This window comes from Aythya marila (genome assembly GCF_965140915.1).
Source record: "Aythya marila genome assembly, chromosome: 18".
Taxonomy (NCBI): Eukaryota; Metazoa; Chordata; class Aves; order Anseriformes; family Anatidae; genus Aythya; species Aythya marila.
Window position 1 is genome coordinate 11,896,144 of NC_139059.1, and position 12,344 is coordinate 11,908,487.

Below are 12,344 nucleotides of genomic sequence, written 5' to 3' on the forward strand. Positions count from 1 at the left end.
GCGGTGCTGCTGGCAGCGCGGTGCCGGCCCGCGCCCCGCGGGGAGGCCGCCGCCACCCGGCCCTGAGGGGCGGCTCCGCCCCTTCCTTAACTCTTGCGGGGGCCGGGCCCGGGCCGGCGCCGGGGGCACGGCGGGGGGCTGCGGGCCGGGCCGCGGGGCGGGGGGCGCGGGGGGCTCCGAGCCGGGCTCCGAGCCGCGGCGGGGCTCCGAGCGGCCCCGGCCCCCTCGGCCCCGCTCCCTCCCCGGTTCCTCCCCACCCCCCCGGGCCGCCCCCCGGCGGGCCGGGCAAGGTGAGCGCCCCCCCGGCAGCCGCGGCCGCCCCGGCCTCCCAGCCTCTGCGCCGCGGGCTGCAAGAAGTTAATTTATTTTTGGAGAAGCAGCCCTCAGAGTTTGTCTAATTCCATCCGCACCAGCTCCTTTCACTCTATTTTAAACCAGTTCTTACTGTGCTGCAAGTTTATAAAAACAATCACTGCTCCCTGATAAAAGCAGCCCCAACCCGCGGAGAAAGCAAGGAGTCACAAAAGCAGCATCTCCTCTGGGACACTCTAGCTCAGCCGAAAGTTTCGCAGGTAATTTGCCTTTCCTACTTAACATCTTTCTGTTCTTCTGGCTGCTTTCTCACGTGTGTGTAGCTCTGTTGACACATGGCACCAACGTCCTGCGGGGCAATGGAGCACTGTCAGGCGTTCCTGCTGCTTCTCTTGGGCTACTGCTGGGGCCTCGGTGGCCACTTGTGCCTGCCAGGTCTTGGACTATGTGCACCCTATGTGGGTTGTGGAACAGGTTAGGACCAGGCACAAGGTGCACGTCAGAGGTCAGGAGCTAGCCGTCCATAGGGACAGGCAGGGCAAGGCAAGGAGGAGAGGATGGAGCTGTGCAAGGACAGGGTGATGGTGAGGGGCCGTCTGAGCTCTGCCTCAGGAGCCTTGCTCTGCTGCAGCCCTTTGGAAGCTATGGAAGGCTTCGCCAGCCACGCTGCCCTGCCTGCAGAGTGCGACCCTCCCGGCTTTTGTTCCTCGTGCTCCTGCTTTGGCAGGGACACCGGGTGCTGGGGAGGGTCACTCTGGCTGCGCTGACCGCTCAGCCACTTAATGCGATTTCTCCATGACTCACTGATGCAACCCACAAAAACTGTTTAGGAAAGCTCCCGGCATCACTCACGTTCCAAAATCCAGGGCATTTATGGACCGCTTTGTTTCATTTAAACGAACATATTGCAAAATGCTACCTGACATAAACGACTGATCTCATTTGTAGAGCTCTAAAGCGCTGAAGGGTGGTTGGGTTGGCCTCATACAGGGCTTTTTCAGGGTTAATGCTTTTGAAAATGCTGCCTTGGCAGCTGCAAAATGGTTACACATCCCGCGGCTGGGCTGCACGAAGCGGGACAGGGCAGCAGTGCTGCCAGCCCTATAGCAGCTGCCCACACCCTCTCCTTCCTGTGGCACCGCCAGTGGTCCCCTCCACCAGTGGTCTCCTCTGTCATCAGGGTGGCCCTTGGGGCACCTGTGGGATTTTGGGAAGAGGGTTGGGGTTTTAGCGCTGGGTGGTGCAGCTGCTGCTTTGCTGAAATCCGTCAGGGTCCTGGTCGACTTCTCCCTGTTGCCTATTGGTAAAGCACACATCAGTTCAGCTCTGAGTAAACAACAACTAAATACGCAGAATGGCAGAAAATGATGGGATTGTTTTTTTTTGTTTGTTTTTTTTTGAATGGTATAACCTGATCTCTCCTGCAAATGACAGTTGTCATATGGCCTGAGGGATGGCAAAAGTCAGTGACCCCTCATCCCCTCTCTGGTGCTGCTCTGCCCCTGTGTTTTGGTGGTCCAGCATGCAGGGGAGGGGAAATGTGTTGTATGTGAGGAGTATCAAGCTAAAAATAGTTCCCTCTTTCTGCTCCATCTGAATGGGCAGCCACATATGACTGTACATGGATTTGTCTGATAGTCCCGTTTCAGTGTAAGAGACAAAATATCTTAGTTATGGCTTTGTTCTTCAGCTAACAATGGGTAGCTAAAAATATCCAACTTTGTTCCACTCAATAAAGTTCTCTCAAGGGGAGACACTAATGTTACATTTTTGCCAGATCCGTTCAAAACGCAGCCAAAGAAAATGCGCATTTTTGCCAACAGCTTTTCATAAAACTTGTAATGAGCAGAAAACTCCATACCGCGCCGCGAGCGAGGCTGTGCTGTCTGCTGCATGCAGCATCCCGGGGCTGCTGGCTGCCCTGCTCCCCGGGGGTGTTTGAGGAGGGCAAAGCCTGGCTGAGACACAGCAGCCACCGCCTCCTCTTCCTCCTCTGTTTCCTCCTCCTCCTCCTCTACGTGTGCTCATGCTGCACCGCAGTCTGCGGGCGCACTGGGACTTAGCGGCATGGGGCAATGTGCTGCTGCCTGCTGGTGCCTGGCGGGGGAGAGTGCCCCAGCCCTGCCAGTGGCAGCTGCTTGGTGGTCGCTGTGGTCTTGCTCCAATTGCCTTATTTCCCGTTTTATGGCAGCCGGGGCTGGAGGCCAGCCCAGCCGGCCCCGTCCTGCTGTGCAGGCTCTGTGTGCGCGTTAAAAGCCTGGCACGGCTGCTGCAACGCGTCTGCAGCCTGACAGCCAAGAGGAAACCTGCAGAGACCTCACTGGGCTGGCACGGCCCCACGGAGATGGGAAGGAGTTGGGAAGGAGATGGGCCCTCCCATGCTCACCCCTATCTCTAAATTAAATGACCGCCTCCCCATGGCTGTCACCCCGGTTCCCTGATCTGCCTGCAGCACTGCGCGGGCAGCAACTGCACGCAGAAATTGTGGGGAAAAGAGGAAGCCAGACCCATCCTTTACATCTCTGGGTCCAGCTCGTTCCGTGGGTAACAGAGCAAACCCTCTCCCACATTTCCTTGCCTTTCAGCTGTGGGCAGAGCAGATCTGGGTGACCCCAGCTGAGGACACCCCTCTTTTCACATTGAAGCTGGTTTGGACGAGGAAGCAGCTGCACCGTTTGCTACAGGTACCTTGATTTCTGACTTGCAAGTGCTTGTGCTCAGCTGGAGCTCATTTTGGTTTGGACTGGCAAGGTGCCCACCAGGTGTTTGCTGAGTGTGACCGAGTCTTATTTTTGTTTTGCCCAGCAACAGGAAAAGGAGTTGGGTTTCTTCTGTCTTCTACTGTACTGCAAGTTTGCAAATCATTCTTGAGCTCTTCTCTGAACCAGCATTTTCCCTTTTCCAGCATCGCCCCTGTTCTGTAGGCACAGCAATCACTAAAGATCACCTTAATTCTGGACCTCTCTGTGCTGCATTTGCTCTCCAAGCCGTGGTGCCACATCCAGAGCTCCCACTCAACTGTTTTTCGCTGTACCCCTCCCTATGACTGTGTCACATGGATGCTTTTCTTTGGGCACCCTCTGTTTTGTAAAAGCTGTGTTAGACCCTGCTGGCATTTAGGCTCCTGTGGCTGGGACATTTTAGAACAGGGAAGGTTGATGGGTTATGACAGTAGCAGTCCCCTGTGCCAAGAAGGTAGAGGAGGCCCTTGATGCCCAGGTGGGGTAAAGGCAGGAATGGCTTTGGGAAAGGATCACCACAGAGATCACCTTGGTGAGGGTGGGCTGACATTGGCCAAAGGAGAGCTGGTGGGGCTGGTTGGATGCCAGTGAGCAGCTGAGGTTATTGTTCGAGGAGGGACACAGCCAGGGAAATGGGCCATGGGATGCTGTGTGGCCCTTCCATGTGCTGTGGCCAAAGCAAAGCCTCCCTCTGCCTGGCGGTTACCCTGTTCCTTCACCACCGTGGGCATGGAGGACCTGTCCTCCTGCCCTGAAGGCTGAGCTCCAAAGGTGGGCTGCCTACTCTGGATGGACAAGCGCGTCCTTTGGGAAGAAGCCGCTGCCTGAAGTGATTCATGCAGTGTTTGCGGCTGCAGTATTCCTGGAATGTACCTGCTTTATTTCTTGGCCTTCTTGCTTGTTGTTGAAGAGGAGCTGAGTTAACGGGTATGGATGGTGAAGGGATCCAGCCCCTGCACTTGGTGAATACAGCAGCTGTGGGTCAGGCCATGGTGGAGGTGCTCAGAGGGTTGTGAGCTGGTCGGGAGGCCCTGCGAGATGACCGGGTGTGGACATTGCCTGCCAGGCCATGGCAGAGGGCCCTGTGTCAGCGCAGGTGGCTCAGCGGCCTCAGCGGAACGCTCAGGCTGGCAGGGAGGACTTCATGCCTGGCCTGGAGACATCGCATGTGAGGCCAGCTCAAGGCTCCCTGCTCGTGTAGGCCAGTCAGCGCAGCTGTGCTGGAGGAGGGCTCAGGGGCACAGCAGAGAGCCTTGCTTCAGTGGGAGTGGAGGTAGGAGGCACCGGTGCCACACTCTTCTGCTTGCCCGTTCCCTGCTCCTCCACGCTGCCGGCTGGTGTCCTTCATCCCCAGCTGCGCATCTCACAAGAGCAGTCAGTCCCTGCACTTGTCTGGCTCCTAGAGGGTGGATACTTCACATGCAGCGTGCATTTTGAAATGTCAGTGGTCATTTTGAAAGTCTCCCAAAGTCCATTTCTTCTGCCAGCTTCCTTCCCATGGTCTCCTCAAGGATTTGTGCCCATCCTTGGGACTGGGAGCCCTCAGGTGCCTTGGACACAGAGAGTGTCTCCAGTCCTGTGTCCCTGTGTGGAGTGAGGAGCAAGGAAATGAGCACCTTGGGTCATGGTGTGCAGCTCCTTCATGGGCATGTTGCTGTTCTGGAGACTTGCAATAGCACTGTTGTGAATTACAGGAGGGACATTTCTGGAAGAAGACAGGAAACAAATAATTTTTTTGTCTGAGGTGCTCCATGGTGATTTCCTTGCTGAGTCTACAGAGCCCGAGCAGTAGAAGCACCTCCATTTTGAGACTGACCAAACAGCACAAGCCTCAAAGGTGATGTAGGCACTGATACTCAGGAGTGTGATCCTAAATGCTCCTCCCAGGCCGTGGTGGCTCCGGGTGCTTGCTGCCAGCCTGGCAGTCTGAAGGTGGAGCTGTTGCTGCCTCTGGTGGCCTGTCTCTCATGCACTTGACTGCAGGTGGCCTCAACCTGTCCCAGCCACTTCCAGAGCGGTGGCTTCATCTGCCACTGCCCTTTATGCAGGGACATTGAGCAGCCAGAAGCTGAGGTTTAGTGGGAGAGGCAAGGAGAGGAAACTTCCATACTTGTCCTTCCTTCTAAGCCAACACAGAGCTGGTTTTCAGCACCAGAGACAACAGTGCAAGCAACACAGGGGAGGCGAGCAGAGAGGCTGTGGCCAAGCCCAAGCACTGACACGTGAATGGGGGAACAGCCTGGCAGTGCAGCCCCTGCCTGCACTGCACCTGCCTGTTACCAGCTGCCAGGCTTCTGGCTCACAGGGGAAGCTGTGGACACAGGCCTCATGCACAGGAGAGGTACATCAGAGGACAGTGCTTTGGGACCTTCTATCTCTTGATACCTACATGGCCCTAAAGTGAGATCTCATGACCTGGGGTTTATGTATGTGACCTAACCATGAACTGCTGTGGTTATCTCCTGTCCCACCAGCTGATGCTGCTCATTAGGTGCTAATGATTTAGGTAGAGCTACAAGGTAATTTCTGAGAGCCTGTGCAGGGGTCATGCTGTCTGGGGCTTCCAGGCTCTGCTGTATGTATAGTGCACATGGCTTCCTGGTCAGCACACTCCTCAGCTTGGGTTCACAGGGCACTTGAGAATCCTGCTGTCAGGACTGTCCCCACTACACACTGCTGCTTGGTGTGTGGTCCTGATGCCAAAACACACAGTGCAGTGACCTTCGTGATCTTCTGGCCACTGCACCTGGGACCTGCCTGGGTCCATCATGTCATGTGTCCTAGGCACACCGCAGCCACCAGCTTGGTGCTGCTGGCATTGCCCTGGAGCAGGCACCACGGTAGGGGACGTAGGTCTGCCTTAACTGCATTTTCTGACTCATGTGGGTTTATGACCCAACCTCAAGCCAAAAATACACCCAACTTACACGGGCACTGCTGGAGCAGACACAGAGGCTTATCAGGTGTCCCCAGGGACTTCCTGACTCCTGACCTCATCACAAGGGTGTGAGAGCCACGAGCACCCCGCAGGCCTTGCCCTCCCGCCTGGTGTCCCTTGGGGTGTAGGGCAGATCCTGGGCTGGCAGTGGGGCCGTGCACCTGGGGCGCACTCTGTGGTGTGGGTGAAGTTCCCCCCACAGACGGAGCTCTGCCTAGCAAAGCGTGGGCAATCACCTGGATGGCTCGTTTTTGCTCAGACACTTGTCCACCTAACAGAACACTGTGCAGCTTTGTTCATGATGTCTACCAGTGGGGCATCCCTGGTGAGACTGCAGATGAACAGTGAAGGACAGATAGATGCCTGTGCAGAGTGGAGGAGTTAAATGAAGAAGAATAAAATCCAGGCCAAAACGGGCGAGTTTTCCCATTCATCCCTCATGTTGACCAGCGTGGTACTCCCCAATACCTGCCTGCTCCTGCTCTACTCTGAATCTGCCTAACATGGCCTCTACCAGGCAGCAGGAGACCTTGGGGCTGCCCAGAGCTCCACTTTTGGAGCCACAGGGCAGGTGTGGGACCTGTGCCAGCCCTGCACTGACCCCTTTTGGACTCCCTCTGGTGTGTCCAGCACTGAGCATGCACCCAGGGAGGTTTCTCATCATCTGAACCGCCCAGGGGCTCTGCTCTGTAGGGAAAGGGGACCTTGTATTGGCACTCTGCATCTCTGTGAGCATCGCCCACCTGACAGGCAGTCTCTGATCTCTAATGAAGAACCCTGTCCATGTCTTCTGGCATGTTAGCAGCATGAATGATTTTCAGTCTGCTTGGTATTCCCCATTCCCTGTAACTATCTGGGCAGTTCATGCACCTGCAAGCTCACCATCCACTTGCTTAAGTCAAGCTGCTGCCACACTGTGTTGTGCCCCTTGTCCTATCAGAGCTTATGCAAAGCCATGGCTGCTCTTGGTTGACATCAGTGGGGACTCAGGAGTACCCTGTTTGCACAGGGCTGCTTGGAAGGGAGCTGGCATGGGCCTGCTGGGGAGACGGGGATGCAGGACCTGCAGAAACCTGCTCTGGGTCACTTCTCCCTCATTCCCAGCAACGTGCTCACAGCCTCAGCCACATTGCCCAGGGGGCTGTCCTGCAGCCAATCCTGCCACCACAGCACAGCCACTCACGCCTTGGTTCTGCGTGTCCCTGGACCCAGTGAGTGCCCAGGGCTTGCTCCTCTCCTTATGCTCACCACTCCCATTAACTGCAGAGTCAGTTTTACCCTTCCTGTTATATTTCAGGTCTCCCAAGGCCAATCCATCCCATGTGATGTTGTAGCCAGTGGTAGGGAGGAAAGCACAGTGGCTATGGACTGTTGAGGATGACAGTCTGGTACAGCCTTATTGGAGGGGCATCTCTGCTCTTAGGATGAGGTTCTGAGCAATGGGTTGACACCATTCCCACAGCATGTTACAATGTGTTACTCCCAAACTGATTGAGTTTTGCAGCTTTCCTGTATTTCTAGAAGCACAACTGCTGCTGAGGAAGGGCAAAGGATTGGGAAACTGGACTGAGTATCTCACTGTAGGAGCCAGTTTCAAGGCATTCCTACAGAGGCTTGCTGAAATGCAGAGGGACCTGGGGATGAAAGAGCTGAAGAGAACACATGGACCCAATTGGGTGCAGATCCAGACCCCGCATGTCTGTGCGTGTTGTTCCCTATCTGCACTGCAGGCTAAGGCAATAAATCAAAGTGGATCACTAGGAAAAGGGCTGTCAGAGCAGGTCATTTCTCAGGGCTTTGACATCGGCCAGCCAGCTGCTGGACGGGGCATATGGAGTTTGTTTAACCACCAGTGGCAGCATGTATTGCCTTGGGTCCAACAGCTCACTTTGCAGTGCAAGTAACAATAACATGCGTGTGCAGTTGATAGAGCGTTGCAATGCCATGTGGGATTTGCTCTCAGCTCAGGAAATGTTCTTGGGAAAGTCTTTTCCCTCCCAGTGCTAGCAGAGGAGGCTCGACTCCTTTCTGAAGCGGGATGATGAATAACAACTCCCCAGAGATGTGGCAAATGCTGTGAAACAGCCTCGCAGAGCTGTGAGCCCCAGCTCAAAGGGCCCTGCTGCGTTCTGTCCCTGGAAAACTTGCAGCATCTCATTTCTACTCTGCAAACAGCACGTAGGCATCTCCACCAGCGGCTGTCATCACCGCTCGAGGAGCCGTCCCGGCACGCCACATGGAGTCCCCGGGTTCGTCGCTGACAAATGGCTCCCTCCCAGGAGGCTGCCTCATTGCCTGGTGTTTATGTGGCTGGTGCAGAAGGGCAGGAGTGGTTGCAAATGGCTCTTCGAATGCTGAGCTGCTAAGTGGGTTCAAATAACACAAATGGCCCTTTAAGTGGTGGCTGTGCTCAACAAATCCTTCGTGCAGTTGCTTGCTCATCTGCACACTTCTCTCTGTTTCACCAGAACTTTTCCATAAGGTGTCTCCAGGCCTGTGTCCCACCACGCTCCATTGTCCAGGCCTGCAGAGCAGCTAGGGGTCCTGGGGCTGTGAGTGTCCTCATCCTGCTGTGCTGCTTTCCTGTAGCAAAATGGTTTTCTACTCTCTTTAGCAGTGCAGTCAAACCAGACCTGCAGGAGGTGCACAACTGCTTTGTCAGTGCCTCAGCATGGCAGGGATGGTCTCACATCTGTGTGGCACCTGGTGCCACCATGGTCCTGCCAGGGTCCGAGAGGTTGGACAGTGCTGCTGAGCAGGGCCCTCCACATTGTCCCAGGGCTCTGTCCTGCCATGCTTCATCTTCAGGGATGTGTGACCATGCAAGTCAGACACATGGCTTTTCAGAAGGGTTTCTAAACACACTCCTTAGTTCAAATTGAACAATGATCCTAAAATTAAATATCTCTACCAGCAGTGCCGGCCTTGGTTTCCTCCTGGGGAAACTCTGCTACTCCAGACCCAGTTCCAGGTCTGCAGAGCTTCAGGGACCTGCAGAGGCAGAGAGCAAAGATGCAGCAGTGGCCCACAGCCACTGGCTGAAGGTGTCTCTGGTGACTGCTGTGTCCCACTGGAGACACCTGCTGTGAGTCTTGACTGGGATGAGACCTCAGTGGGCTCTGGCTCCTGTGGACTGAGCATGGGGAGCCAACAGGGTTGAAGGGTGGAGAGCTCCTGGGCACAGCACCATCTCAGCACCTGGGAGAAGGGGCAGGGAGGGCAGGAATGTCATCTGGGACCACAGCAGATGGCTTCCTGGGATGAGAGGTGTGTTCAGCCCAGCCCCTGGCGCAGGGGGTGCCCCACTGTGGCCAGAAGAGCACTGCTCGTCCTGAGCACAAGGGACTGCTGGTGCAGCCGGGACACAAAGGGTGCCCCAAGCTCTGGTGCTCGCAGCGGTTAGCCCACAGCACACGGCCAGGCCTAGAGGAGATAAGGGATGTCTAAGTCCAGAGTGGGAGGCAGCACTCTTTGGAGAAGTGTAGGATGTGCCAAGAGCCCTGGTTTTGTACTCTAGCTGCAGAGCAGGCTTGACAGTAAGCCCGTGCAGGCTCTTCCGTTGGGGATTTTCAGCCGTACAGAGTGCTTGGTGGTATCTGCTCCTCTGCTCTGCCTTCTCCAGGCCATCTGACTGCAGCACGCACACTCTGGCTGCCCAGCATCCCAGCCATTTGTCACTGAGAAATTTAACTTTCTGAAGTCTGCAAGCTTGCTAAGAATAAACTTAATAAATTAGTGAGCGTATTTAAAGTGCACCACTGCTCGCTGATCTGGCATTTTAATCTACTTGTGAAGCTATCCAGAGTGTTTGCTCAGCGTGTGGCCAAGTTCTGAAATATTTGCATGCTGCTATTGTCAGTACATCTTCTGACCCTTTGCAAAAAGATGGCAGGAGGAGTGAATTTATAAGAATCTTCCACTGGCGAAGGTAGTGGAGCTGTTCCTAACACACTCAGTAGTTATCTCCCTTAGATCATCTTTGCCTGTTATTCCGATCGGGTGGAAGAGATACAATTAAACAGCGCAGCTGTGTTTTATGTTCTCCAGGGCTACATATCCTCTTCAGTGACACACATTCTTTGCAGGTCAGTTGTAAAACATGTTTGATGTTGGCACACAGGCAGCCGGAGCAAGCCGAAGCTGCTCTTTCTGCTGGGAATGGCGGCAGGGAAGCTGCAGGTTAGCCTGGCCTCGCCTGTGAAGGAGAGAAACGCCCTGACTGTTCCTCCTGCCTCTTCCCGAGGCTGTGGGCGGGTGGACAGTGGGGAGCAGGGGTTTGTGCAAACAGGATGAGGGCAAAGCAGCTGAGTGCAGGGCTGGTTCTCCTCCCCTGTTCCTCTGCCTTGTTGCAGCAGCGTGGATAACAAGCTTCCACAGGCTTTTCTGCAAGCTGCCCATTTCTGCCAGCACTTGAGGGTTCACAAAGCCCTGAGGAAATGGAGCAAGGGGCCCCTGGTCACGCTTCTTTCCATGACCATCTCCACACTATGGTCTGTGCAGGGTGTGGGCTTTGAAGTCCTTGCACACACTGGAGCCACCTTCACTGTGGGCAGCACCCGAAGATTTCCAGCCGCAGCGCAGTAATGCAGCCCTGCTGGCTCCAAGCACTGAAGAGACCTCAGGGCTTCTCAGGACCACGGGGCTCGGTGACCGGGCTGAGCAGGGAACCCAAGAGTCCTTGGCGGGTCTCTTTCCTTGGAAGTTGTCATTTCTAGGTAGTAAATCATCTGCCCTGTTTTAGACATCTACTTAGTGCAAGATGAATTGCTTCCTAAAGACCACGGCTATAGAGGCTATACCTGCACATGCAGGTGTGCAGTGACAAAGCAGGCTGACCCCAGCACAGAGATGTAGGATTAGGGATGTTAGAGATCAAGGAGGAGCACACCAGGCCAGGTTTGTAAGGAAGCCCAGTTATCAGTTAAACCTGTGTTAAAAGACAAACAGTTTGGAAAGGAATATTGACCAGAACAAAAAATAATTTTTTGTAAAACAAAAAAAGCAAAAAAATCATTTGGAGAAGGATGGAAAGGGGGAGTAATGAAAGAGAAACTAATTATAGCTGCAAAGGGTAAAGTACAGTAGAGGCCACAGACCCTGGTGTGAGATCAGGAGTCTGGGTGGGAGTGGAAGTCACCAGGTGCTAAGGACTGCCCAATGCTCAGTAAAGGGTGCCCCTTCCCCACTGCCCATCCCTTCCTGAATTCACAGCATGTCACCTTTCAGACTTTTTCCCTTCTAAAATTGATCATAATGGGCCCTCCATAGAGACCTGTTCAGCAGCCCTGGGCCCAACAAGTGGAATAGTCCCAGCAGGGAACCAGGTGTCTGCCCCAAGTTCAAAACTTCAGTGGCTCACAGGCTCCTGGTACGAGAAGGTCCTAAAGTCTTGGAAAGAGAAACCATTGCTTCTGCTGTGATGCATAGTTTAATTAAGCTGCCATGATAATTCACTTCTTTTGGCTCTACGAGATCACTGCGGGTCTAAGAAATGGCCTTTTTTTTTAACATATTACCAAGAAAAATACTATACTGAAGCTTTTGCTGTCAGTGAGACATGACAGAGAGGGACTCTGTTCCTGCCTGTAGGTACGTGCAGCCAGCAAGAGTAATGATGAAACCCTTATCATAGCTGTTTGGACTATGAGGACTGCAGATATATTTGCCATTATCTAGTCTGGCTACCAGGTATAACCTGAGCCCAGATTTACTCCTGCTTGAGACAGAGCAAGCAACCAAGCGTGATGTAACGTTTGCTAATGTTGGAGATTCCCACACTGCCTAGGAGAATTGTTCAAGTGGTTCATTACCTTGGCTCCTATGTCAGTAAGCAGTGTGCCACATTTCAGTTCACCTACCTTCAGCTTCCAGACATCAGATCATAGTAAAACTCCATCTGCTAGATTGGAGAATCTTCTATGGGGAAATATATGTTCTCTAGATAACCCACGGCTTTTTTTTTGGCAAGCAAAGTAGATTGAGCTCTTGAGGTCTCTCACTGCAAGGTCAGTTCTCTTTTATGATCTTCACAGCGGTTCTCCCAGTCTCCCAGCATCCTAGTGAACGGTGACCACCAGAGCCAGGTGCTGGATGGATGCAGGCACCCAAATGCAGAGTAGTGTAATTTCCTCACTGCTCCCCGAGGCTGCCGTCCAAGGAATGCAGTGGCCTTTGGGCCACCTTCCCATGCAACGAGGGTGCAATCAGCTCAAGCTCTACCAAACTCCCCAGGGTTTCATAATCACCACTTCCCCGGACACAACATCCTGCCTTGTATGTATGGCCGATAATCTGCGTTCTTGTTCCTAGATGTATGACTATATTTGGCTATATCAACTATCTGCTTGTGCCCA

General features: G+C 54.1%; 1 protein-coding gene across 8 annotated transcripts in view; it reads left to right on the forward strand.

Annotated features, from left to right (window-relative positions):
- The first annotated feature begins 233 nt into the window (after nt 1-233).
- Nucleotides 234-12,344, forward strand: part of MYOCD (myocardin) — a 247,438-nt gene continuing 235,327 nt past the window's right edge. For 5 of the 8 annotated variants that reach the window (XM_082774747.1, XM_082774752.1, XM_082774755.1 and 2 more), the window contains exon 1: nt 234-572. The gene's annotated coding sequence lies outside the window, so the exon portion shown is untranslated. Of the gene's footprint in view, nt 573-2,902; nt 2,997-12,344 lie in introns of those variants that run through there. The other 3 variants (XM_082774751.1, XM_082774756.1, XM_082774758.1) reach the window with 1 other exon arrangement.